At 49.5% G+C, this 21,944-nt stretch overlaps 38 non-coding genes and 6 pseudogenes across 38 annotated transcripts; all 44 read left to right on the forward strand.

The window, feature by feature from the left end:
* The first annotated feature begins 42 nt into the window (after positions 1 to 42).
* LOC120912255 lies at positions 43 to 161 on the forward strand. The gene has a single exon (XR_005743010.1). It is a non-coding gene; the product is annotated as a 5S ribosomal RNA (ribosomal RNA).
* Positions 162 to 262: 101 nt separating this feature from the next.
* On the forward strand, positions 263 to 381 carry LOC120912342 (annotated as a pseudogene).
* Positions 382 to 481: 100 nt separating this feature from the next.
* Positions 482 to 600, forward strand: LOC120911984. The gene has a single exon (XR_005742750.1). It is a non-coding gene; the product is annotated as a 5S ribosomal RNA (ribosomal RNA).
* A 90-nt stretch (positions 601 to 690) lies between these two features.
* LOC120912765 lies at positions 691 to 809 on the forward strand. The gene has a single exon (XR_005743291.1). It is a non-coding gene; the product is annotated as a 5S ribosomal RNA (ribosomal RNA).
* A 90-nt stretch (positions 810 to 899) lies between these two features.
* Positions 900 to 1,018, forward strand: LOC120912766. The gene has a single exon (XR_005743292.1). It is a non-coding gene; the product is annotated as a 5S ribosomal RNA (ribosomal RNA).
* A 90-nt stretch (positions 1,019 to 1,108) lies between these two features.
* Positions 1,109 to 1,227, forward strand: LOC120912767. Its single transcript, XR_005743293.1, has one exon. It is a non-coding gene; the product is annotated as a 5S ribosomal RNA (ribosomal RNA).
* Positions 1,228 to 1,317: 90 nt separating this feature from the next.
* Positions 1,318 to 1,436, forward strand: LOC120912768. Its single transcript, XR_005743294.1, has one exon. It is a non-coding gene; the product is annotated as a 5S ribosomal RNA (ribosomal RNA).
* Positions 1,437 to 1,526: 90 nt separating this feature from the next.
* On the forward strand, positions 1,527 to 1,645 carry LOC120912176. Its single transcript, XR_005742933.1, has one exon. It is a non-coding gene; the product is annotated as a 5S ribosomal RNA (ribosomal RNA).
* A 101-nt stretch (positions 1,646 to 1,746) lies between these two features.
* On the forward strand, positions 1,747 to 1,865 carry LOC120912290 (annotated as a pseudogene).
* Positions 1,866 to 1,968: 103 nt separating this feature from the next.
* On the forward strand, positions 1,969 to 2,088 carry LOC120912402 (annotated as a pseudogene).
* Positions 2,089 to 2,188: 100 nt separating this feature from the next.
* On the forward strand, positions 2,189 to 2,307 carry LOC120912337 (annotated as a pseudogene).
* Positions 2,308 to 2,613: 306 nt separating this feature from the next.
* Positions 2,614 to 2,732, forward strand: LOC120912769. The gene has a single exon (XR_005743295.1). It is a non-coding gene; the product is annotated as a 5S ribosomal RNA (ribosomal RNA).
* Positions 2,733 to 2,822: 90 nt separating this feature from the next.
* On the forward strand, positions 2,823 to 2,941 carry LOC120912770. Its single transcript, XR_005743296.1, has one exon. It is a non-coding gene; the product is annotated as a 5S ribosomal RNA (ribosomal RNA).
* Positions 2,942 to 3,031: 90 nt separating this feature from the next.
* LOC120912771 lies at positions 3,032 to 3,150 on the forward strand. The gene has a single exon (XR_005743297.1). It is a non-coding gene; the product is annotated as a 5S ribosomal RNA (ribosomal RNA).
* Positions 3,151 to 3,240: 90 nt separating this feature from the next.
* Positions 3,241 to 3,359, forward strand: LOC120912062. Its single transcript, XR_005742824.1, has one exon. It is a non-coding gene; the product is annotated as a 5S ribosomal RNA (ribosomal RNA).
* Positions 3,360 to 3,449: 90 nt separating this feature from the next.
* LOC120912772 lies at positions 3,450 to 3,568 on the forward strand. Its single transcript, XR_005743298.1, has one exon. It is a non-coding gene; the product is annotated as a 5S ribosomal RNA (ribosomal RNA).
* Positions 3,569 to 3,657: 89 nt separating this feature from the next.
* LOC120912426 lies at positions 3,658 to 3,767 on the forward strand (annotated as a pseudogene).
* Positions 3,768 to 4,075: 308 nt separating this feature from the next.
* LOC120912773 lies at positions 4,076 to 4,194 on the forward strand. The gene has a single exon (XR_005743299.1). It is a non-coding gene; the product is annotated as a 5S ribosomal RNA (ribosomal RNA).
* A 90-nt stretch (positions 4,195 to 4,284) lies between these two features.
* Positions 4,285 to 4,403, forward strand: LOC120912774. Its single transcript, XR_005743300.1, has one exon. It is a non-coding gene; the product is annotated as a 5S ribosomal RNA (ribosomal RNA).
* Positions 4,404 to 4,493: 90 nt separating this feature from the next.
* LOC120912776 lies at positions 4,494 to 4,612 on the forward strand. Its single transcript, XR_005743302.1, has one exon. It is a non-coding gene; the product is annotated as a 5S ribosomal RNA (ribosomal RNA).
* A 90-nt stretch (positions 4,613 to 4,702) lies between these two features.
* LOC120912777 lies at positions 4,703 to 4,821 on the forward strand. Its single transcript, XR_005743303.1, has one exon. It is a non-coding gene; the product is annotated as a 5S ribosomal RNA (ribosomal RNA).
* A 90-nt stretch (positions 4,822 to 4,911) lies between these two features.
* On the forward strand, positions 4,912 to 5,030 carry LOC120912778. Its single transcript, XR_005743304.1, has one exon. It is a non-coding gene; the product is annotated as a 5S ribosomal RNA (ribosomal RNA).
* Positions 5,031 to 5,120: 90 nt separating this feature from the next.
* LOC120912779 lies at positions 5,121 to 5,239 on the forward strand. Its single transcript, XR_005743305.1, has one exon. It is a non-coding gene; the product is annotated as a 5S ribosomal RNA (ribosomal RNA).
* A 90-nt stretch (positions 5,240 to 5,329) lies between these two features.
* LOC120912780 lies at positions 5,330 to 5,448 on the forward strand. The gene has a single exon (XR_005743306.1). It is a non-coding gene; the product is annotated as a 5S ribosomal RNA (ribosomal RNA).
* Positions 5,449 to 5,538: 90 nt separating this feature from the next.
* On the forward strand, positions 5,539 to 5,657 carry LOC120912782. The gene has a single exon (XR_005743308.1). It is a non-coding gene; the product is annotated as a 5S ribosomal RNA (ribosomal RNA).
* Positions 5,658 to 5,747: 90 nt separating this feature from the next.
* On the forward strand, positions 5,748 to 5,866 carry LOC120912783. Its single transcript, XR_005743309.1, has one exon. It is a non-coding gene; the product is annotated as a 5S ribosomal RNA (ribosomal RNA).
* A 90-nt stretch (positions 5,867 to 5,956) lies between these two features.
* LOC120912785 lies at positions 5,957 to 6,075 on the forward strand. Its single transcript, XR_005743310.1, has one exon. It is a non-coding gene; the product is annotated as a 5S ribosomal RNA (ribosomal RNA).
* Positions 6,076 to 6,165: 90 nt separating this feature from the next.
* Positions 6,166 to 6,284, forward strand: LOC120912786. Its single transcript, XR_005743311.1, has one exon. It is a non-coding gene; the product is annotated as a 5S ribosomal RNA (ribosomal RNA).
* Positions 6,285 to 6,374: 90 nt separating this feature from the next.
* On the forward strand, positions 6,375 to 6,493 carry LOC120912787. Its single transcript, XR_005743312.1, has one exon. It is a non-coding gene; the product is annotated as a 5S ribosomal RNA (ribosomal RNA).
* A 90-nt stretch (positions 6,494 to 6,583) lies between these two features.
* On the forward strand, positions 6,584 to 6,702 carry LOC120912789. Its single transcript, XR_005743314.1, has one exon. It is a non-coding gene; the product is annotated as a 5S ribosomal RNA (ribosomal RNA).
* Positions 6,703 to 6,792: 90 nt separating this feature from the next.
* Positions 6,793 to 6,911, forward strand: LOC120912790. Its single transcript, XR_005743315.1, has one exon. It is a non-coding gene; the product is annotated as a 5S ribosomal RNA (ribosomal RNA).
* A 90-nt stretch (positions 6,912 to 7,001) lies between these two features.
* On the forward strand, positions 7,002 to 7,120 carry LOC120912791. Its single transcript, XR_005743316.1, has one exon. It is a non-coding gene; the product is annotated as a 5S ribosomal RNA (ribosomal RNA).
* A 90-nt stretch (positions 7,121 to 7,210) lies between these two features.
* Positions 7,211 to 7,329, forward strand: LOC120912792. Its single transcript, XR_005743317.1, has one exon. It is a non-coding gene; the product is annotated as a 5S ribosomal RNA (ribosomal RNA).
* Positions 7,330 to 7,419: 90 nt separating this feature from the next.
* On the forward strand, positions 7,420 to 7,538 carry LOC120912793. Its single transcript, XR_005743318.1, has one exon. It is a non-coding gene; the product is annotated as a 5S ribosomal RNA (ribosomal RNA).
* A 90-nt stretch (positions 7,539 to 7,628) lies between these two features.
* On the forward strand, positions 7,629 to 7,747 carry LOC120912794. Its single transcript, XR_005743319.1, has one exon. It is a non-coding gene; the product is annotated as a 5S ribosomal RNA (ribosomal RNA).
* Positions 7,748 to 7,837: 90 nt separating this feature from the next.
* LOC120912795 lies at positions 7,838 to 7,956 on the forward strand. The gene has a single exon (XR_005743320.1). It is a non-coding gene; the product is annotated as a 5S ribosomal RNA (ribosomal RNA).
* A 90-nt stretch (positions 7,957 to 8,046) lies between these two features.
* On the forward strand, positions 8,047 to 8,165 carry LOC120912796. Its single transcript, XR_005743321.1, has one exon. It is a non-coding gene; the product is annotated as a 5S ribosomal RNA (ribosomal RNA).
* A 90-nt stretch (positions 8,166 to 8,255) lies between these two features.
* LOC120912797 lies at positions 8,256 to 8,374 on the forward strand. The gene has a single exon (XR_005743322.1). It is a non-coding gene; the product is annotated as a 5S ribosomal RNA (ribosomal RNA).
* Positions 8,375 to 8,464: 90 nt separating this feature from the next.
* On the forward strand, positions 8,465 to 8,583 carry LOC120912798. The gene has a single exon (XR_005743323.1). It is a non-coding gene; the product is annotated as a 5S ribosomal RNA (ribosomal RNA).
* A 90-nt stretch (positions 8,584 to 8,673) lies between these two features.
* On the forward strand, positions 8,674 to 8,792 carry LOC120912801. The gene has a single exon (XR_005743325.1). It is a non-coding gene; the product is annotated as a 5S ribosomal RNA (ribosomal RNA).
* Positions 8,793 to 8,882: 90 nt separating this feature from the next.
* LOC120912802 lies at positions 8,883 to 9,001 on the forward strand. Its single transcript, XR_005743326.1, has one exon. It is a non-coding gene; the product is annotated as a 5S ribosomal RNA (ribosomal RNA).
* Positions 9,002 to 9,091: 90 nt separating this feature from the next.
* Positions 9,092 to 9,210, forward strand: LOC120912803. The gene has a single exon (XR_005743327.1). It is a non-coding gene; the product is annotated as a 5S ribosomal RNA (ribosomal RNA).
* A 90-nt stretch (positions 9,211 to 9,300) lies between these two features.
* On the forward strand, positions 9,301 to 9,419 carry LOC120911863. The gene has a single exon (XR_005742632.1). It is a non-coding gene; the product is annotated as a 5S ribosomal RNA (ribosomal RNA).
* A 100-nt stretch (positions 9,420 to 9,519) lies between these two features.
* On the forward strand, positions 9,520 to 9,637 carry LOC120912381 (annotated as a pseudogene).
* The last annotated feature ends 12,307 nt before the right edge of the window (positions 9,638 to 21,944 follow it).

Here is a 21,944-nt window from a genome sequence, read left to right on the forward strand (position 1 = left end):
TCCATGCTATCTTCAAGAGAGTTAAGGACAGCCATGGTTATCGCCTACGGCCACATCACCCTGAAAGCGCCCAATCTCGTCTGATCTCGGAGGCTAAGCAGGGTCGGGCCTGGTTAGTACCTGGATGGGAGACTGCCTGGGAATATCTGGTGCTGTAGGCTTTCTTTTATTTTTTATTTTTTTGTGGTGGAGTCCTTGAAGCCTTTTTTCTAGTCTTTCTTCAAAGCTATCTTCAAGAGAGTTAAGGCCAGCTATGGTTATCGCCTACGTCCACATCACCCTGAAAGCGCCCGATCTCGTCTGATCTCGGAGGCTAAGCAGGGTCTGACCTGGTTACTACCTGGATGGGAGACCGCCTGGGAATACCAGGTGCTGTAGGCTTTCTTTTATTTTTTTATTTTTTGTAGTGGAGTTCTTGAAGCTTTTTTCTAGTCTTTCTTCCAAGCTATCTTCAAGAGAGTTAAGGCCAGCTATAGTTATCGCCTACAGCCACATCACCCTGAAAGCGCCTGATCTCGTCTGATCTCGGAGGCTAAACAGGGTCGGGCCTGGTTAGTACCTGGATGGGAGACCGCCTGGGAATACCAGGTGCTGTAGGCTTTTTTGTTTTGGTGGAGTCTTGAATCTCTTTTTTCCCCCAGTCTTTCTTCCATGCTATCTTCAAGAGAGTTAAGGACAGCCATGGTTATCGCCTACGGCCACATCACCTTGAAAGCGCCCGATCTCGTCTGATCTCGGAGGCTAAGCAGGGTCGGGCCTGGTTAGTACCTGGATGGGAGACCGCCTGGGAATACCAGGTGCTGTAGGCTTTTTTGTTTTGGTGGAGTCTTGAATCTCTTTTTTCCCCCAGTCTTTCTTCCATGCTATCTTCAAGAGAGTTAAGGACAGCCATGGTTATCGCCTACGGCCACATCACCTTGAAAGCGCCCGATCTCGTCTGATCTCGGAGGCTAAGCAGGGTCGGGCCTGGTTAGTACCTGGATGGGAGACCGCCTGGGAATACCAGGTGCTGTAGGCTTTTTTGTTTTGGTGGAGTCTTGAATCTCTTTTTTCCCCCAGTCTTTCTTCCATGCTATCTTCAAGAGAGTTAAGGACAGCCATGGTTATCGCCTACGGCCACATCACCTTGAAAGCGCCCGATCTCGTCTGATCTCGGAGGCTAAGCAGGGTCGGGCCTGGTTAGTACCTGGATGGGAGACCGCCTGGGAATACCAGGTGCTGTAGGCTTTTTTGTTTTGGTGGAGTCTTGAATCTCTTTTTTCCCCCAGTCTTTCTTCCATGCTATCTTCAAGAGAGTTAAGGACAGCCATGGTTATCGCCTACGGCCACATCACCTTGAAAGCGCCCGATCTCGTCTGATCTCGGAGGCTAAGCAGGGTCGGGCCTGGTTAGTACCTGGATGGGAGACCGCCTGGGAATACCAGGTGCTGTAGGCTTTTTTGTTTTGGTGGAGTCTTGAATCTCTTTTTTCCCCCAGTCTTTCTTCCATGCTATCTTCAAGAGAGTTAAGGACAGCCATGGTTATCGCCTACGGCCACATCACCTTGAAAGCGCCCGATCTCGTCTGATCTCGGGGGCTAAGCAGAGTCGAGCCTGGTTAGTACCGGGATGGGAGACCGCCTGGGAATATCTGGTGCTGTAGGCTTTCTTTTATTTTTTATTTTTTTGTGGTGGAGTCCTTGAGGCCTTTTTTCTAGTCTTTCTTCCAAGCTATCTTCAAGAGAGTTAAGGCCAGCTATGGTTATCGACTACGGCCACATCACCCTGAAAGCGCCCGATCTCGTCTGATCTCGGAGGCTAAGCAGGGTTGGGCCTGGTTACTACCTGGATGGGAGACCGCCTGGGAATATCTGGTGTTGTGGGCTTTCTTTTATGTTTTTTATTTTTTTGTGGTGGAGTCCTTGAAGCCTTTTTTCTAGTCTTTCTTCCAAGCTATCTTCAAGAGAGTTAAGGCCAGCTATGGTTGTCGCCTACGGCCACATTACCCTGAAAGCGCTCGATCTCGCCTGATTCTCGGAGGTTAAGCAGCGTCGGGCCTGGTTAGTACCTGGATGGGAGACTGCGTGGGAATATCAGGTGCTGTAGGCTTTATTTTATTTTTTTATTTTTTGTAGTGGAGTTCTTGAAGCTTTTTTCTAGTCTTTCTTCCAAGCTATCTTCAAGAGAGTTAAGACCAGCTATCGTTATCGCCTATGGCCACATCACCCTGAAAGTGCCCGATCTCGTCTGATCTCGGAGGCTAAGCAGGGTCGGGCCTGGTTACTACCTGGATGGGAGAGCGCCTGGGAATATCTGGTGCTGTAGGCTTTCTTTTATTTTTTTTTTTTTTTTGTGGTGGAGTCCTTGAAGCCTTTTTTCTAGTCTTTCTTCCAAGCTATCTTCAAGAGAGTTAAGGCCAGCTATGGTTATCACCTACGGCCACATCACCCTGAAAGCGTCTGATCTCGGAGGCTAAGCAGGGTCGGGCCTGGTTAGTACCTGGATTGGAGACCGCCAGGTAATACCAGGTGCTGTATGTTTTCTTTTATTTTTGTAGTGGAGTTCTTGAAGCTTTTTTCCCCCAGTCTTTCTTCCATGCTATCTTCAAGAGAGTTAAGGACAGCCATGGTTATCGCCTACGGCCACATCACCTTGAAAGCGCCCGATCTCGTCTGATCTCGGAGGCTAAGCAGGGTCGGGCCTGGTTAGTACCTGGATGGGAGACCGCCTGGGAATACCAGGTGCTGTAGGCTTTTTTGTTTTGGTGGAGTCTTGAATCTCTTTTTTCCCCCAGTCTTTCTTCCATGCTATCTTCAAGAGAGTTAAGGACAGCCATGGTTATCGCCTACGGCCACATCACCTTGAAAGCGCCCGATCTCGTCTGATCTCGGAGGCTAAGCAGGGTCGGGCCTGGTTAGTACCTGGATGGGAGACCGCCTGGGAATACCAGGTGCTGTAGGCTTTTTTGTTTTGGTGGAGTCTTGAATCTCTTTTTTCCCCCAGTCTTTCTTCCATGCTATCTTCAAGAGAGTTAAGGACAGCCATGGTTATCGCCTACGGCCACATCACCTTGAAAGCGCCCGATCTCGTCTGATCTCGGAGGCTAAGCAGGGTCGGGCCTGGTTAGTACCTGGATGGGAGACCGCCTGGGAATACCAGGTGCTGTAGGCTTTTTTGTTTTGGTGGAGTCTTGAATCTCTTTTTTCCCCCAGTCTTTCTTCCATGCTATCTTCAAGAGAGTTAAGGACAGCCATGGTTATCGCCTACGGCCACATCACCTTGAAAGCGCCCGATCTCGTCTGATCTCAGAGGCTAAGCAGGGTCGGGCCTGGTTAGTACCTGGATGGGAGACCGCCTGGGAATACCAGGTGCTGTAGGCTTTTTTGTTTTGGTGGAGTCTTGAATCTCTTTTTTCCCCCAGTCTTTCTTCCATGCTATCTTCAAGAGAGTTAAGGACAGCCATGGTTATCGCCTACGGCCACATCACCTTGAAAGCGCCCGATCTCGTCTGATCTCGGAGGCTAAGCAGGGTCGGGCCTGGTTAGTACCTGGATGGGAGACCGCCTGGGAATACCAGGTGCTGTAGGCTTTTTTTTTTTTGTGGTGGAGTTCTTGAAGCCTTTTTTCTAGTCTTTTTCCAAGCTATCTTCAAGAGAGTTAAGGCCAGCTATGGTTATCGCCTATGGCCACATCACCCTGAAAGCATCTGATCTCGGAAGGCTAAGCAGGGGCGGGCCTGGTTAGTACCTGGATGGGAGACCGTGTGGGAATACCAGGTGCTGTAGGCTATCTTTTATTTTTTTATTTTTTGTAGTGGAGTTCTTGAAGCTTTTTTCTAGTCTTTCTTCCAAGCTATCTTCAAGAGAGTTAAGGCCAGCTATGGTTATCGCCTACGGCCACATCACCCTGAAAGCGCCCGATCTCGTCTGATCTCAGAGGCTAAGCAGGGTTGGGCCTGGATGAGAGACCGCCTGGGAATACCAGGTGCTGTAGGCTTTCTTTTATCTTTATTTTTTTGTGGTGGAGTCCTTGAAGCCTTATTTCTAGTCTTTCTTCCAAGCTATCTTCAAGAGAGTTAAGGCCGGCTATGGTTATCGCCTACGGCCACATCACCTTGAAAGCGCCCGATCTCGTCTGATCTCGGAGGCTAAGCAGGGTCGGGCCTGGTTAGTACCTGGATGGGAGACCGCCTGGGAATACCAGGTGCTGTAGGCTTTTTTGTTTTGGTGGAGTCTTGAATCTCTTTTTTCCCCCAGTCTTTCTTCCATGCTATCTTCAAGAGAGTTAAGGACAGCCATGGTTATCGCCTACGGCCACATCACCTTGAAAGCGCCCGATCTCGTCTGATCTCGGAGGCTAAGCAGGGTCGGGCCTGGTTAGTACCTGGATGGGAGACCGCCTGGGAATACCAGGTGCTGTAGGCTTTTTTGTTTTGGTGGAGTCTTGAATCTCTTTTTTCCCCCAGTCTTTCTTCCATGCTATCTTCAAGAGAGTTAAGGACAGCCATGGTTATCGCCTACGGCCACATCACCTTGAAAGCGCCCGATCTCGTCTGATCTCGGAGGCTAAGCAGGGTCGGGCCTGGTTAGTACCTGGATGGGAGACCGCCTGGGAATACCAGGTGCTGTAGGCTTTTTTGTTTTGGTGGAGTCTTGAATCTCTTTTTTCCCCCAGTCTTTCTTCCATGCTATCTTCAAGAGAGTTAAGGACAGCCATGGTTATCGCCTACGGCCACATCACCTTGAAAGCGCCCGATCTCGTCTGATCTCGGAGGCTAAGCAGGGTCGGGCCTGGTTAGTACCTGGATGGGAGACCGCCTGGGAATACCAGGTGCTGTAGGCTTTTTTGTTTTGGTGGAGTCTTGAATCTCTTTTTTCCCCCAGTCTTTCTTCCATGCTATCTTCAAGAGAGTTAAGGACAGCCATGGTTATCGCCTACGGCCACATCACCTTGAAAGCGCCCGATCTCGTCTGATCTCGGAGGCTAAGCAGGGTCGGGCCTGGTTAGTACCTGGATGGGAGACCGCCTGGGAATACCAGGTGCTGTAGGCTTTTTTGTTTTGGTGGAGTCTTGAATCTCTTTTTTCCCCCAGTCTTTCTTCCATGCTATCTTCAAGAGAGTTAAGGACAGCCATGGTTATCGCCTACGGCCACATCACCTTGAAAGCGCCCGATCTCGTCTGATCTCGGAGGCTAAGCAGGGTCGGGCCTGGTTAGTACCTGGATGGGAGACCGCCTGGGAATACCAGGTGCTGTAGGCTTTTTTGTTTTGGTGGAGTCTTGAATCTCTTTTTTCCCCCAGTCTTTCTTCCATGCTATCTTCAAGAGAGTTAAGGACAGCCATGGTTATCGCCTACGGCCACATCACCTTGAAAGCGCCCGATCTCGTCTGATCTCGGAGGCTAAGCAGGGTCGGGCCTGGTTAGTACCTGGATGGGAGACCGCCTGGGAATACCAGGTGCTGTAGGCTTTTTTGTTTTGGTGGAGTCTTGAATCTCTTTTTTCCCCCAGTCTTTCTTCCATGCTATCTTCAAGAGAGTTAAGGACAGCCATGGTTATCGCCTACGGCCACATCACCTTGAAAGCGCCCGATCTCGTCTGATCTCGGAGGCTAAGCAGGGTCGGGCCTGGTTAGTACCTGGATGGGAGACCGCCTGGGAATACCAGGTGCTGTAGGCTTTTTTGTTTTGGTGGAGTCTTGAATCTCTTTTTTCCCCCAGTCTTTCTTCCATGCTATCTTCAAGAGAGTTAAGGACAGCCATGGTTATCGCCTACGGCCACATCACCTTGAAAGCGCCCGATCTCGTCTGATCTCGGAGGCTAAGCAGGGTCGGGCCTGGTTAGTACCTGGATGGGAGACCGCCTGGGAATACCAGGTGCTGTAGGCTTTTTTGTTTTGGTGGAGTCTTGAATCTCTTTTTTCCCCCAGTCTTTCTTCCATGCTATCTTCAAGAGAGTTAAGGACAGCCATGGTTATCGCCTACGGCCACATCACCTTGAAAGCGCCCGATCTCGTCTGATCTCGGAGGCTAAGCAGGGTCGGGCCTGGTTAGTACCTGGATGGGAGACCGCCTGGGAATACCAGGTGCTGTAGGCTTTTTTGTTTTGGTGGAGTCTTGAATCTCTTTTTTCCCCCAGTCTTTCTTCCATGCTATCTTCAAGAGAGTTAAGGACAGCCATGGTTATCGCCTACGGCCACATCACCTTGAAAGCGCCCGATCTCGTCTGATCTCGGAGGCTAAGCAGGGTCGGGCCTGGTTAGTACCTGGATGGGAGACCGCCTGGGAATACCAGGTGCTGTAGGCTTTTTTGTTTTGGTGGAGTCTTGAATCTCTTTTTTCCCCCAGTCTTTCTTCCATGCTATCTTCAAGAGAGTTAAGGACAGCCATGGTTATCGCCTACGGCCACATCACCTTGAAAGCGCCCGATCTCGTCTGATCTCGGAGGCTAAGCAGGGTCGGGCCTGGTTAGTACCTGGATGGGAGACCGCCTGGGAATACCAGGTGCTGTAGGCTTTTTTGTTTTGGTGGAGTCTTGAATCTCTTTTTTCCCCCAGTCTTTCTTCCATGCTATCTTCAAGAGAGTTAAGGACAGCCATGGTTATCGCCTACGGCCACATCACCTTGAAAGCGCCCGATCTCGTCTGATCTCGGAGGCTAAGCAGGGTCGGGCCTGGTTAGTACCTGGATGGGAGACCGCCTGGGAATACCAGGTGCTGTAGGCTTTTTTGTTTTGGTGGAGTCTTGAATCTCTTTTTTCCCCCAGTCTTTCTTCCATGCTATCTTCAAGAGAGTTAAGGACAGCCATGGTTATCGCCTACGGCCACATCACCTTGAAAGCGCCCGATCTCGTCTGATCTCGGAGGCTAAGCAGGGTCGGGCCTGGTTAGTACCTGGATGGGAGACCGCCTGGGAATACCAGGTGCTGTAGGCTTTTTTGTTTTGGTGGAGTCTTGAATCTCTTTTTTCCCCCAGTCTTTCTTCCATGCTATCTTCAAGAGAGTTAAGGACAGCCATGGTTATCGCCTACGGCCACATCACCTTGAAAGCGCCCGATCTCGTCTGATCTCGGAGGCTAAGCAGGGTCGGGCCTGGTTAGTACCTGGATGGGAGACCGCCTGGGAATACCAGGTGCTGTAGGCTTTTTTGTTTTGGTGGAGTCTTGAATCTCTTTTTTCCCCCAGTCTTTCTTCCATGCTATCTTCAAGAGAGTTAAGGACAGCCATGGTTATCGCCTACGGCCACATCACCTTGAAAGCGCCCGATCTCGTCTGATCTCGGAGGCTAAGCAGGGTCGGGCCTGGTTAGTACCTGGATGGGAGACCGCCTGGGAATACCAGGTGCTGTAGGCTTTTTTGTTTTGGTGGAGTCTTGAATCTCTTTTTTCCCCCAGTCTTTCTTCCATGCTATCTTCAAGAGAGTTAAGGACAGCCATGGTTATCGCCTACGGCCACATCACCTTGAAAGCGCCCGATCTCGTCTGATCTCGGAGGCTAAGCAGGGTCGGGCCTGGTTAGTACCTGGATGGGAGACCGCCTGGGAATACCAGGTGCTGTAGGCTTTTTTGTTTTGGTGGAGTCTTGAATCTCTTTTTTCCCCCAGTCTTTCTTCCATGCTATCTTCAAGAGAGTTAAGGACAGCCATGGTTATCGCCTACGGCCACATCACCTTGAAAGCGCCCGATCTCGTCTGATCTCGGAGGCTAAGCAGGGTCGGGCCTGGTTAGTACCTGGATGGGAGACCGCCTGGGAATACCAGGTGCTGTAGGCTTTTTTGTTTTGGTGGAGTCTTGAATCTCTTTTTTCCCCCAGTCTTTCTTCCATGCTATCTTCAAGAGAGTTAAGGACAGCCATGGTTATCGCCTACGGCCACATCACCTTGAAAGCGCCCGATCTCGTCTGATCTCGGAGGCTAAGCAGGGTCGGGCCTGGTTAGTACCTGGATGGGAGACCGCCTGGGAATACCAGGTGCTGTAGGCTTTTTTGTTTTGGTGGAGTCTTGAATCTCTTTTTTCCCCCAGTCTTTCTTCCATGCTATCTTCAAGAGAGTTAAGGACAGCCATGGTTATCGCCTACGGCCACATCACCTTGAAAGCGCCCGATCTCGTCTGATCTCGGAGGCTAAGCAGGGTCGGGCCTGGTTAGTACCTGGATGGGAGACCGCCTGGGAATACCAGGTGCTGTAGGCTTTTTTGTTTTGGTGGAGTCTTGAATCTCTTTTTTCCCCCAGTCTTTCTTCCATGCTATCTTCAAGAGAGTTAAGGACAGCCATGGTTATCGCCTACGGCCACATCACCTTGAAAGCGCCCGATCTCGTCTGATCTCGGAGGCTAAGCAGGGTCGGGCCTGGTTAGTACCTGGATGGGAGACCGCCTGGGAATACCAGGTGCTGTAGGCTTTTTTGTTTTGGTGGAGTCTTGAATCTCTTTTTTCCCCCAGTCTTTCTTCCATGCTATCTTCAAGAGAGTTAAGGACAGCCATGGTTATCGCCTACGGCCACATCACCTTGAAAGCGCCCGATCTCGTCTGATCTCGGAGGCTAAGCAGGGTCGGGCCTGGTTAGTACCTGGATGGGAGACCGCCTGGGAATACCAGGTGCTGTAGGCTTTTTTGTTTTGGTGGAGTCTTGAATCTCTTTTTTCCCCCAGTCTTTCTTCCATGCTATCTTCAAGAGAGTTAAGGACAGCCATGGTTATCGCCTACGGCCACATCACCTTGAAAGCGCCCGATCTCGTCTGATCTCGGAGGCTAAGCAGGGTCGGGCCTGGTTAGTACCTGGATGGGAGACCGCCTGGGAATACCAGGTGCTGTAGGCTTTTTTGTTTTGGTGGAGTCTTGAATCTCTTTTTTCCCCCAGTCTTTCTTCCATGCTATCTTCAAGAGAGTTAAGGACAGCCATGGTTATCGCCTACGGCCACATCACCTTGAAAGCGCCCGATCTCGTCTGATCTCGGAGGCTAAGCAGGGTCGGGCCTGGTTAGTACCTGGATGGGAGACCGCCTGGGAATACCAGGTGCTGTAGGCTTTTTTGTTTTGGTGGAGTCTTGAATCTCTTTTTTCCCCCAGTCTTTCTTCCATGCTATCTTCAAGAGAGTTAAGGACAGCCATGGTTATCGCCTACGGCCACATCACCTTGAAAGCGCCCGATCTCGTCTGATCTCGGAGGCTAAGCAGGGTCGGGCCTGGTTAGTACCTGGATGGGAGACCGCCTGGGAATACCAGGTGCTGTAGGCTTTTTTGTTTTGGTGGAGTCTTGAATCTCTTTTTTCCCCCCGTCTTTCTTCCATGCTATCTTCAAGAGAGTTAAGGACAGCCATGGTTATCGCCTACGGCCACATCACCTTGAAAGCGCCCGATCTCGTCTGATCTCGGAGGCTAAGCAGGGTCGGGCCTGGTTAGTACCTGGATGGGAGACCGCGTGGGAATACCAGGTGCTGTAGGCTTTATTTTATTTTTTTATTTTTTGTAGTGGAGTTCTTGTAGCTTTTTTCTAGTCTTTCTTCCAAGCTATCTTCAAGAGAGTTTAGACCAGCTATGGTTATCGCCTACGGCCACATCACCCTGAAAGCGCCCGATCGCATCTGATCTCAGAGGCTAAGCAGGGTCGGGCCTGGTTAGTACCTGGATGGGAGACCGACGGGAATTTCAGGTGCAGTAGGCTTTCTTTTATTTTTATTTTTTTGTGGTGGAGTCCTTGAAGCCTTTTTTCTAGTCTTTCTTCCAAGCTATCTTCAAGAGAGTTAAGGCAGACATGGCTTCCGTTTCCGGGGGGAGTGACCTGGGCATGACGGAGTGAGGAAGCTAGAGAGGTGCTCCTGGCGAGAGAGCTGCGCACACCCAGCAGAAGGACGGCAAAAGAAAAAAAAAACAGATTACTTACCCCATACTAAGTGGCCCATGTCGCGCCGAGGAAGGAGCAAAGGCAGGAGTTCAGGAGTACCATACGCTCCAAGCCCCTCGTATATCACCCGATATCTCAGGGTGAGAGAGGAACCGCTTCAGCAGGCAGACGCTGTGGACACCGCCGACGCCGTAGCAGAGATCACAGACGCCGCGGACGCCGCAGACGCTGCTCCCAGTATGACCGCGAGGCGGGACTCGCTACCCAAAATCCCATTGCAAGCCCCCGCAGTAACATCGGCGATGCTCACAGGTATGTCCAAAGGGAGAGGCACAGGACAGCTGGACCCCCCCAGTGAAGCACCGACAATAAAAGAGGGGGAGATTAAGGTATGCTTATCTAACACAAGGGACACACAGACTCTGGAGCAAGATGGTGCGCTGGACATTAGGCAGCTCAGTATACTTATACAGGCGCTCCCCACAAAAGAGGACATACAGATATTGGCAAAAAGCATAACGGGGGCATTAAGAGATGAAATTGAGGAGGTGCATTCTGGGGTAGCGAGGGGGAGCACAAAATTAAAAATTTGGAAGAACAATGCAGCACTACGGAGTGCAGAGTGGCACATTTGGAGGAAGAATTAAAAAGGCAACGTCAACACCTAGCTATGATACAACTACATACAGAGGAGGCTGAGGACAGGAGCAGAAGGAACAATATCCGAATAAAGGGGATAGCAGAGAATCTGGAGGGGTTGGCCTTGAGAGAAACGGTCTCGGTTATATTAAATCAAATTTTGAAAAACCCCATAGATACCCCGATTGAATTAGACCGGGTACATAAAGTCCCCACCATCCGACATCCTGCCCAACCCAGCCCTAGAGATGTCGTTTGCAGGGTACATTTTTATAGGATTAAGGAAGATATAATGAGAGCGGCATGGAAAGAAGGAGTAAAAAAATGGGAGGACGGCGATATACAGATCTATCCTGATCTCTGCAGGCAAACGAAATGGAGACGCCGGATGCTAAGACCCTTATTGGAGTATATACGCAGCAAGGAGGCTACATATCGATGGGGATACCCTTTGTCAATCATTGTTAAGAAGGAGGGACAGAGTTTTAATTTAAGGGTCCCCGCTCAGTTAACAGAACTCTTCAGTTTTTTGGGGGCAGAGCCCATTAATGTCCCTAATTGGTTGGAGATGCCTATAGCATTGGACAGATTCTGAATACAGTGAACTCTGGCAGAGGACAGGAGGATAAGGAAGCTAAGGAGGAGGAAGAGACCACCTATAAAGAGGAAGTAACCCCTAAGGGATAATGAATATTTTTTCCCCTTTATTTTGGAGGGGAAACTTTTTCCTATTTTTTTTTTTTTCCTTAGAGAAATCTACGAACTTTTTTTTTTTTTTATTTATTTCTCTGTTTTTTTTTTAGGACTGCTGTTTTTCTCTGAGATGGATTCTTTTTTTTTTTTGGAAGGGGGGTGGGGGGGTGGGGGGGGGAGAAGGCCGGGGGAAGGGGAGAAGGAGGCAAAGGAGAAGGCCGGTTATATAAATATAGCTACATGGGTACAGAAGAGGTGGGAAGGAAGGTGGCTAAAGGGAGAAAAGGAGCTGAAAGGAGCTGAAAAGGAGGAATAGAAAGGGAGATATGCTGGAGATAGCGTCTTTTTTTTTTTTGGATCAGAGCTACCTCCGTGTTCTACTTTGTCTCGTTCTACCCTTCATGTTTTTTTTTTTTTTGATTTTGTATGACGTTGGTTTCTCCGCGAGCTGGTATAGGAGTCTATACAAATAACAAGTTTATACTCGAGGTCCAGGGGATAAGGGTTTTTTTTTTTTTTTTTGCTGTGTGCCTACTGTGTAGGATTATTATTTTTTTTTAGGGGGGGGGGGTGGGGGTGGGGTATATGTGTGAGGTAAGGGGGGGGGGGGCCGGGGGAGGGCGGAAAGAGGGGGGAATAGGGATCCTAGATGAAAAGTCTCACACATTTAATGCACATTTAATGCACACGTGAATATAAATATAATATCTACATAGGAAGGGGTGAACACCTTTTTTCTTTTTCTTTTTTTTTTTTAAATATATACACAAGTAAAAAAAAAAAAATTTTTTTTGGCACTGAAGATAGAACACTAAAGGGGGGGGTTGGGAAGAGAGCCCATAACTGCCTCCACTAGGTAGATAGTGGGCTACCATTATGCGTTTTTTTTTTTTTCTGGAGTGTGGGTATGTGACACACGCCTATTTATCACATGGATCACATTAACCACATGGATACACCGATAAGGAGGGAAGACAGAGGGATTGGGGTAGGGAGGGATAAGGGGTTAAAGGGACCTCGGATAAGGGGTGGGGAAAAAAGAAAGAAAGAAGGGGGAATTTTTTTTTTTTTTTGTGTTTCTGTTACGCTGTTAATTGGACTATGGATGATGAATACATAGGGGAAACTTTTACTCCTAATGTCTAAAAAAAGCTAGAGGTTGAATAAGAAATGAAGAATGGATAGAGACAGACTGTCTTTGTATAACTGCATAATATGTATATATTATATATTACTGTGTTTCACTTTAGATATTGGCAAATAGATAAGGAGATAGAAGGGGATAATAGTGAGGAGATAGGCTCAGGAGTCAGATATGAGCCTCCCACTTCTTTTTTCTTTTTTTTCATCTGGAATTTTTTTTTTTCGTATATATGTCTGCCCGCATTGACCCTATCCCCCATCTGTAAGGCTTTAAAAGGAAAAAAAAAAAAGAAAAGAAGCTCAGAAGGAATGGATAAAATGAAGGGCTGAGATAGCCCTAAGGGGGATATAAGGTTAGTAGGGGTAAGTAGAGGTGTGTGCGGCTAAACGCTGAGGGGCACCGTGGCTGCCTTTTTCACTCTTCATTGCCTATACACTCTCTCCACCTATAACGCCTCTCCTCCAAGAGGAGGTAAGCCAGAGGCGTTTATTTTATTTTTTTTACCTCCTCTCACTGGCCCTAATAGTAACAGCAGGGCGCCCTACAGATTGTTAGGGGCCTGCTGACAAGGGGGAGGGGAGGGAAAGGGAAGGAAATTACTTGGGATCTCGGGCGAACGACCAGGTCCCGAGGGACAGGGGAGGGATTTATTTTATTTTATTTTTTTTTCCTCCTTCTTCTCCTCTCCCTCGCCCCCTCTTCTCGACCCGTAGCTCCCCCCTGGGATCTTGGGGCACCCTCTCGCATGCCCCTGGCCACCATAGGAGAATTGACCTAGAGCGGGTGGAAAGTGAGATAAAATGGATTCGGTAAACTTTACTTCCTATAATGTAAAGGGACTAAACAGTCCAGAAAAACGTTCAAAACTGATGGCGGAACTAGGTAGAATTAAATCACAGATAATTTTCTTACAAGAGACTCATTTTAGAAAGGATAAGATTCCAAAACTGGGTAATCCTAGGTTTCCAACGGTATATCATGGTGCCTCACAGACATCTAAAGCAAATGGGGTAGCAATTATGCTAGCAAAGCAAATGCCCTGGAAAGAATCAAATGTAATAATGGATGACACAGGACGGATGCTCATAGTTAAGGGTCTGTTAAAGGAGAAAAAGATCACATTGGTAAATCTATATCTACCCAATGATGATCCTACATCTGCCCTGGAAAGATACCTAGAAATAGTGCAACAAAATAAGGAAGGGATCCTAATAATGGGTGGAGATTTGAACATAGCACTAGATCCGACATTAGATGTATCAAAAGGAGTCTCCCATCTATCCAGTACGAAATTACGTAAAGCAAGGAGCCTGTTACAGGGCTTGCAGCTAATAGATAGCTGGAGGACTCTGCATGTGCATGACAAAGATTATAGCTTTTTCTCTGCTAAACATAAGACATATACAAGAATTGATTATGTTTTTGTAGATCAGAATATACTTCTTCGGCTGCGAGAAGCATCAATAGGGTCATTCACAATCTCGGACCATGCACCCACTAATTGTAGTATAGAATGGGGAGAGAGAGGCCCTCGTGAATGGAGCTGGAGGCTGAATGAAACACTCTTAAAATACCCAGAATACGAGAATAGGATAATGCAGGAGTTAGATACCTTTTTTTCTATCAATGACTCAGATGAAATGGCGCCACTGTGTATCTGGGAGGCACATAAGTGTTATTTGAGAGGAGTGCTTATATCGTTGGGAACACAGAGAAAACGCTCTCTGAGTGCCAAACTGGATACCCTGCTGGGAGAGATCCGACTCTTGGAAACAATGCATAAGAAATCTCAGACGCATCGGATTGAGGAGAAATTGACGGGTCTGCGGGACAAACTGAACCTTATGTTAACAGATAAAGCAAAAGCGAAATTAAGCCGATGCAGAAGAACTTACTATGAGTACGGAAACAAACCTAGCAGGCTTCTGGCGAACGCACTCAGAGAAACGAGAGCTCGGAATCAGATTGAAAAAATCAAAATACAAGGGGACGTGCTGGTGAAGTCCACACAGCTGATTGCAGAAGCATTTAAGAACTATTATTCGAACTTATACCAACTAGACAGGCAATCCGCAGGGCCTCAAATCCCTAATAGAGAAGGGAGGATTAAGGAGTACTTAAAAGCTTCAGGGATGCCCAGGATATCGGCAGAAGATGCAGAGAAAATAGATGGTCCGATAACAGTTGAAGAATTCATAGAGGCCCTTAGTTCACTAAAGATGGGTAAGGCGGGGGGCGTGGCCGGGATGTAGAGCGAGACGGACGTGCATTGCCTGTGCTCCTGCCATCCGTGATCTGAATCCGTCTCCATCCTTACCTTAGGGTGCCATCCTGCTCAGCAAGCTTCTTCCTCCTGTCCGGGGGACAGCCCCGGTCCTCCCGATGACTGGAAAGCGCGGCTCGGCCAAGAAGGCGGTGAGTTCTTCTGCCCGGCGCCCACCGCCAAACACGCGCGCGGCGGCCATCTTGCCGCCTTCACCATCCTTCCCGGCCTCGGTGGCAGCGCAAACAGACTCCTGGATGGCGGACCTCGAGTCGCTGGACCTGGAGGGACCGCAGATGGAAGAGAAGGACCCGCCGGGGATGTTGGGAGGTCGGTCCACCGCCGCGATCCTGGCGGCCATTGCGGACAGCAAGTCCTCCGTGGAGGGTAAGATTGACACCCTGGCCATAGAGTGTGGGCTGATAAGGCAGGACATGGACAAATTTAGAGGCCGCATGTCAGAGGCAGAACACCGCATATCCGTGGTGGAGGACACGGTGGCCTCCACCGCTCACTCGGTTGGGGAGCTGCAACAGCAGGTCAGGGTCCTAATGGCCCGTTCAGAAGACGCCGAAAATCGCCTCCGCCGCAACAACGTCAGGGTGGTTGGGCTCCCAGAGGGCGCAGAGGGAGCCAACCCGGTGGAATTTGCGGAGACATTCCTTAAAGAACTCCTGGGCCTGCGGAATCTGTCCCCTGTCTACGTAGTGGAGCGCGCTCACAGGGTCCCCACCGGCAAGAGGCCTGTGGGTGCATGGCCGCGTGCGTTCCTGGTCCGCCTCCTGAATTTCAGGGACCGGGACATGATCCTGGCAGAGGCCCGAAAACACCCGGAGCTGAAGCATGAAAATGCGGCGATCCATTTGTATCCTGACTTCTCCCAGGAGCTGCAGAAGAGAAGGCGCTCCTTTACGGATGTTCGTCGTCGCCTGCGGGAAAAAGGCCTAGTGTATAGCATGCTCTACCCTAGCCGCCTAAAGGTGATCCATAGGGGCTCTGCAAAATTTTTTGACTCTCCGGCAGAGGCGGTGGATTGGCTGGATTCGATGGCCTAGAGGCCTGTGGAGGCTGGGTGACGGCGCAGTCGGCCTAGGGAGGAAAAGTTACTTACCTCATCACGATTGCCCTTGCTGGGAGCAGTGGTTCCTTGCCGCAGTACCTCCTTACTGCACTCCGGTTTCTCTTGGCTGCTGAACTTTGTAGACCAATGATGGATGGACTATTCTGCGTGGTCAAGCCTCCGTTCCTGACAGGAGCAACAGGTACTGTTAAGCACGGTTTGAAATTTCTCTGTGTTTCCCTGGAACCCCTGGGAACTTTTGTTTTTCCTTTACTTTCTCTCTTGGAGTGGATGAACTGTTGAGACGTTTCACACCTGATCTCTAAGTTTTTGGGTATAAAGTTTCTCCGGCGGTAATACCGTTTTTTAGTTTGGTTCGCCTGGAGCAAACAGGGCGTTGGGATTTTAATGACGTTTTTTTGTTTTAACTTTTGGTTGTTAATTTTTTTCCTTTTTTTCCCAGGCATTTTTTGCCTTTCCCCTGTCTTTCTATATGAGGCTTTGACTCTGTGCCTCCACCCCCTGTTGGCCCTTGGGCCTCGCTCCATAGGTGCTACACTGTACAATGTGCAATGCTCTAAGTGTCACACCCTGTTGAACTGCTGTCATATACTATTCAATGGCTCTCTGTGTCCAGCTTCCTCTCTCCTCGTATGCTTGATTCACCTTGCATTAACATGTTACCTCCCCCCACCTGATGAATGATATTAAGCTAGTGTCGTGGAATGTCCGCGGTCTAAACTCTAAATACAAAAGATCTCTAGTTCTACAGTACCTTAAATCTCTAAACCCACATATTGTTCTCCTGCAAGAGACCCACCTGATGGGTAGTAAAACTCTTTCCCTGAATAGGAACTGGATACAGAGAGCGGTACACTCCACTTATTCCTCGTATGCAAGGGGTGTGGTCATCCTGCTGCACAAGAAACTGCAATGTAATATAGAACATGTTGTGACAGACCCCCACGGGCGATATGCTATTGTGGTTCTCACTGTTGACTCCCAGCTGCTGGCCATAGCTAATGTGTACATCCCTCCCCCCTTCAACAAAGAGGTATTATATCTGGTTTTAGAGAAGATTGCCACCTTTGGCCCATTAAAGTTGCTGGTGGCTGGGGATTTTAACAATGTACTGGACTACGGGCTGGATACTTCTAACCCCAATCGGGCGCGAAACCTCGACCTCAGGCACTGGGCGGATGTTGCGGCTGTGGAGGAGTTATGGCGGTGGAAACATCCTGGTGAGAGAGGTTACTCCTATCTTTCCCACGTCAGTTCCTCCTCCTCCCGTATAGACCTTGCCTTCGCAAATCCGGCCCTCCTGCCGCAGGTGACGGAGGTTGATTACCTGGCCGGGGGACTCTCGGATCACACTCCCTTGCAGGTGACACTGAGTCGTCCCGGTGGGGGCGGTCGGAGACTCTGGAGGCTGCACCCGGGATGGGTAGATGAACCATCAGTTGAGTCACTGGTCTCTGGTCATGTAACGGAGTACTGGGAGACAAATGAAGGCTCTGCGGGTGGACACATGGTGTGGGATGCGTTCAAGGCGTCCACCCGGGGAGTATATATTGCTGCTATTAAGGCTGCCAGGACTGAAAAGAACTCTGAGTCGGAAGCGCTCCAGGCGCATGAGATTCGGTGTGCGAAAGCCCATGCTGAGGCGCCCTCTGCCTCCACACTTGTGGAGTTGCAGATGGCCAGAACAACTTTCTTGGTCCACCTACAATCACTTACACAATGCACGTTTAGGCATAGGGCAGAGGATCTATTTGAAAGAGGAGACAAGAATGGGAAACTGCTTGCCTACTTGGCAGCAGATGTCAGATCACATGTGTCCGTTCCATGTATTTACACGACTGGGAGCACTCTGGTGCGGGACAGGGAAGGTATCCTACAAGCGTTTGTGTCCTATTACTCAGACCTATATGCGGCTATCCCACAATATGACAACCAGGTTCTGACGGACCTGCTGGATTCCATTCAGATCCCGGTGCTGCCTGGAGAGGCGGTCAAGCTTTTGGAGGTTCCTTTCTCCTCCAAGGAGCTGGCCGTGGCTATTGCCTCCTTCCCGAATGGCAAGGCGCCGGGCCCTGACGGCATTCCGGCAGAGTGGTATAAGACCTACTCAGAGGTGGTGTCCCACAGACTACTGAACCTTTATGGGGAGTGTTTGGAGATAGGGAGTATGCCCCCCTCTTGGTATGAGGCTCATGTGGTCCTGCTCCCTAAGCCTGAGAAGGACCCCCTTTACTGTTCATCCTACAGGCCTATTGCGCTGCTGAACATGGACCTCAAGATATTGACCAAGATGGTGGCCAATCGGTTGATGTCCTGTTTAGACCATTTGATATCTCCTGACCAGACGGGGTTCATGCCCAAAAAGGCTACTGACATCAACATTCGCAGGGTATACACGCACACGCAAATTGACGGAGAAATATCTCACGGGGGGGCCCTGGTGTTCTTCGATCTGGAAAAGGCGTTCGACTCCATTGATTGGGGCTACATGACGCGGGTGCTGGAGCGTATGGGCTTTGGGCCTGTATTTCTCAAATGGATATCATTGCTGTATGATAGACCAGTGGCGGCAATTCGTCTGAATGGCGAGGTGTCGGGCGCCTTTCCAGTATCCAGGGGCACCAGGCAGGGTTGTCCCCTGTCACCGGGCCTGTTTGCCCTGGTGATGGAACCCTTGGCGATTGCGTTGAGATCTTCGCCCCTAATCCAGGGTATCAAGGTGGGCACTTTGACTGAGTCGGTAACTCTTTATGCGGACGACCTGGTTTTATTTCTGGGGGATACTGGCCCCTCTCTACATGCCGCACTGTCACTGATGGGCAAATTTACTGAGGTATCCGGCCTCAAAGTCAACTGGACCAAATCCAAAATCCTCCCACTCCGCTCCCATGTGTCCCTTGGAGGGGCCGACCCCTCAAACCCCCTGCAGTGGGTGACCCAAATCAGGTACTTGGGATTACAGATTACTAACTCCGTAACAAACTTTATTGAACTTAACGTGTCCCCATTGCTAAATGTCGTCTCCAAAAAATTGAACTCCTGGAAAAATCTCCCCCTGTCCCTCATAGGTAGGGTCAATCTTCTTAAAATGAAGATCCTTCCTCTCCTGCTCTATACGCTTAGGAACGCCCCAGTGTGGATACCAAAGACGGTTTTCAAGGCCATAGATGGCATGATATCCTCTTTCCTGTGGCAGGGTAGTTCACCCCGCCTTAAGTTGACCATTCTCCAACAGCCATGGGGGGAGGGAGGTCTGGCGGTGCCCAATTTTTCTAAATATTTCCTGGCCGGCCAGTTGACGGTAGCACACCGTTGGCTGACCTCTGCTCCGGACGATGCCGCGGTGTCGCTGGAAGCTGCTTGCGTGGGCTCCTATGAGGCACTTTCCCGGCTAGTCTACAGGGGCCCGAGGGCCCCGTACCCCTTAACGCCTTCCATGAGGTCAGTGATCAGAGCATGGGTCGTGGCGCAAGCATTAAGACCTACTGATCGTGCTACCTTCTCCCCCCACACGCCCCTATGGAGAAACCCCAACTTGGTCCACTTTCTGGACTACCCGGACCCGGTGGTATGGACGGCCTACGGGATTAAGACCTTGAGCCATGTGGTAGTAAATGGTACCTTAAGGACGTTTGATGACTTGAAAACGCGACATTACCTACCCAATACCCATTTTTTTAGATACCTACAATTGCGCCATGCGTTTCAGGCACAGTTCGGAGGAAATCCGTTGGTTCTGGAGTCTGGGGACCTGGAGTCCCTGGCTCGTAGTGAACCACTTCCCAAGGAGGTTTCCAGCCTCTATAAAGACCTTTTCCCCGAGACCACCGGGTTGCTGTCGCCTTGTAGGCGTGCTTGGGACTCGGTGACCACGGGATTGGACAGGGACGACTGGGACGATGTCTGGGGGGCGGCTTTCCAGGCCTTAGTCCCTACAAGAGACAGACTTATACATTACAAGTTCTTACATAGGGCGTACCTGACTCCTGCCAGGCTGGCTAGAATGTTCAGGGGTCAGGGATCGGCCTGCTGGCGGTGCTCCGCGCCTACTGCCGATTTTATGCATATTTTTTGGGAGTGCCCCCAGATTCAGGCGTACTGGCAGACAGTGGTAGATTGCATCCGGTCGGTCACTACTATTTCAATCCCCATGACGGTAGAGGTGTGCTTGCTACTTTTGGTCGAACCCCTAGCGACGACTAGGGCTATAAGGACGCTTCTCATTCTTGTGCTCTTCTATGCTAAGAAACGAATCATTCTTTCTTGGAAAAGTTCCTCTGCCCCGACGGTGACAGCCTGGAAGGTATTAGTCAACAAAGCCATCCCATTTTACAAAGCCACATACTTGAGTAGAGGGGCATTGACCAAGTTCGATAAGGTGTGGGGGGGTTGGATGGCCTCCACAGACACGGTATCAGACTAAGTCACATCGATGGAGAAGTTCAGTGCCTGGCAGCTACAGTGGTCGGGGAATCCTGAATGGGAGGAACTGGGGAGAACTGCGACCCGCACGCATAGGGGGGACAATTCAGGTCTGTGGAGGATCTTGGGGTAAGCTAATGCTATGGATGGGCGCCTTGGGAGAGAATGGGGCCATACGTCTTTGGATTTGGCACTGGAGCTGGGTGTAGGTAGAAGAGTCTCAGGTATATTGTATGGGGGGGGATCGGTTGTGCTCTGACCCATATCGTCATTTCCATCCATCCTAGCCCGTTCAGCACCTGCTGACGGGGCTCAATGTGAGCATTTTGGTCCCCCCATTCCTTCCCCCCCCCTCCCCCCTCTTCCCCCCCCCCCTTCCCCCCCCCCCCTTCCCCCCTTTTTTTTTTTTTTTTTTTCCCCCCCTTCAGTTTTTGTCATGTTTGGGTTCTTTACACCGGTCTCTGTGTTTTAACCGGTCAATGTTGGTCACATATGTGGCCTGCTATTGTATATGTGTTTTGAAAACTTAATAAAAAAATAATTTTACAAAAAAAGATGGGTAAGGCACCAGGCCCCGACGGGTATACACTACGCTATTATAAAACTTTCGCCGAGAAGCTGGCTCCTAAATTCATCGCGGCCTTTAACTCGATTCGAGAGGGACAGAGGATGCTGGCGGAAACAATAATGGCGGAAATAGCAGTAATCCCTAAGGAAGGGAAGGACCCTGCTCAGTGTGCCAGCTATCGGCCAATATCTTTGCTAAATGTTGATCTAAAAATATTGGCGAAGATATTGGCCAATAGAGTATTGACATATATCCCCGCCCTGATACACCCGGATCAGGTAGGATTCACTCCGGGCAGAGAAGGCAGAGAAAATACTCAAAGAGTTTTAAGTACTATATATTTATCTCAGCAATCCAAACAGCCACTAGTTCTCATATCCGCAGATGCGGAAAAAGCATTTGACAGGGTGGATTGGGGTTTTCAAAAAATTTTACTACAACACATAGGATTGGGGAGGGGTCTGCAAAACTGGATCTCAAGTCTCTATTCATGCCCCTCAGCGAGGGTGAAAATCAATGAGATAAAATCAGGACCTTTTCCTATTCAGAATGGAACGCGTCAAGGATGCCCACTCTCCCCCATTATATTCATCCTTACCCTGGAAACACTTCTGAGAACTATAAGAGCTAACTCGGATATCAGGGGTATCCGGGGTAAGGGGGATGAGTATAAGGTGGCAGCATATGCCGACGACCTACTGTTCTCGATCACTTCCCCAGTAACGTCATTACCATGTCTACTAGCGGAAATAAAAAAATATGGGGAAATGTCAAATTTCAAAGTGAACTATAACAAGTCAGAGGCTATGGGAGTGGAGGTAGATATTCGATTGCAGCAACAACTAGCAGTCAATTTCCCTTTTAGATGGACAGACTCCCACTTGGGATATCTGGGGACTAAGATCCCATGTAAGTTAAGCAGAGTTTTTGAACTAAACTTTGTACCCCTGATAAAACAAATTAAACTCGATCTGCAAAAATGGGATAAAGAGATCTTCTCATGGTTTGGCAGAATCAACATAATAAAAATGAATGTGATGCCAAGAATACTATATCTGTTCCAGACCTTTCCCATAAAAATACCGTCGGGATTTCTGAGAGACTTGAGATCCAGGTTTATTAAGTTTATTTGGGCAGCAAAATCTGCGAGAGTGCGGAGAAATATATTGACTCTGCCAAAAGAAAGAGGGGGAGTGGGACTCCCAGATCCAATGGGTTATTATGATGCCTCACACCTAGCACAAATAGTGGATTGGTGTACACATCAGGAGGACAAACCATGGGTTAATTTGGAACGGGAGATTAGTAACATCCCCC

Source organism: Rana temporaria, chromosome 8, assembly GCF_905171775.1.
Source record: "Rana temporaria chromosome 8, aRanTem1.1, whole genome shotgun sequence".
In the NCBI taxonomy this organism is placed as follows: domain Eukaryota; kingdom Metazoa; phylum Chordata; class Amphibia; order Anura; family Ranidae; genus Rana; species Rana temporaria.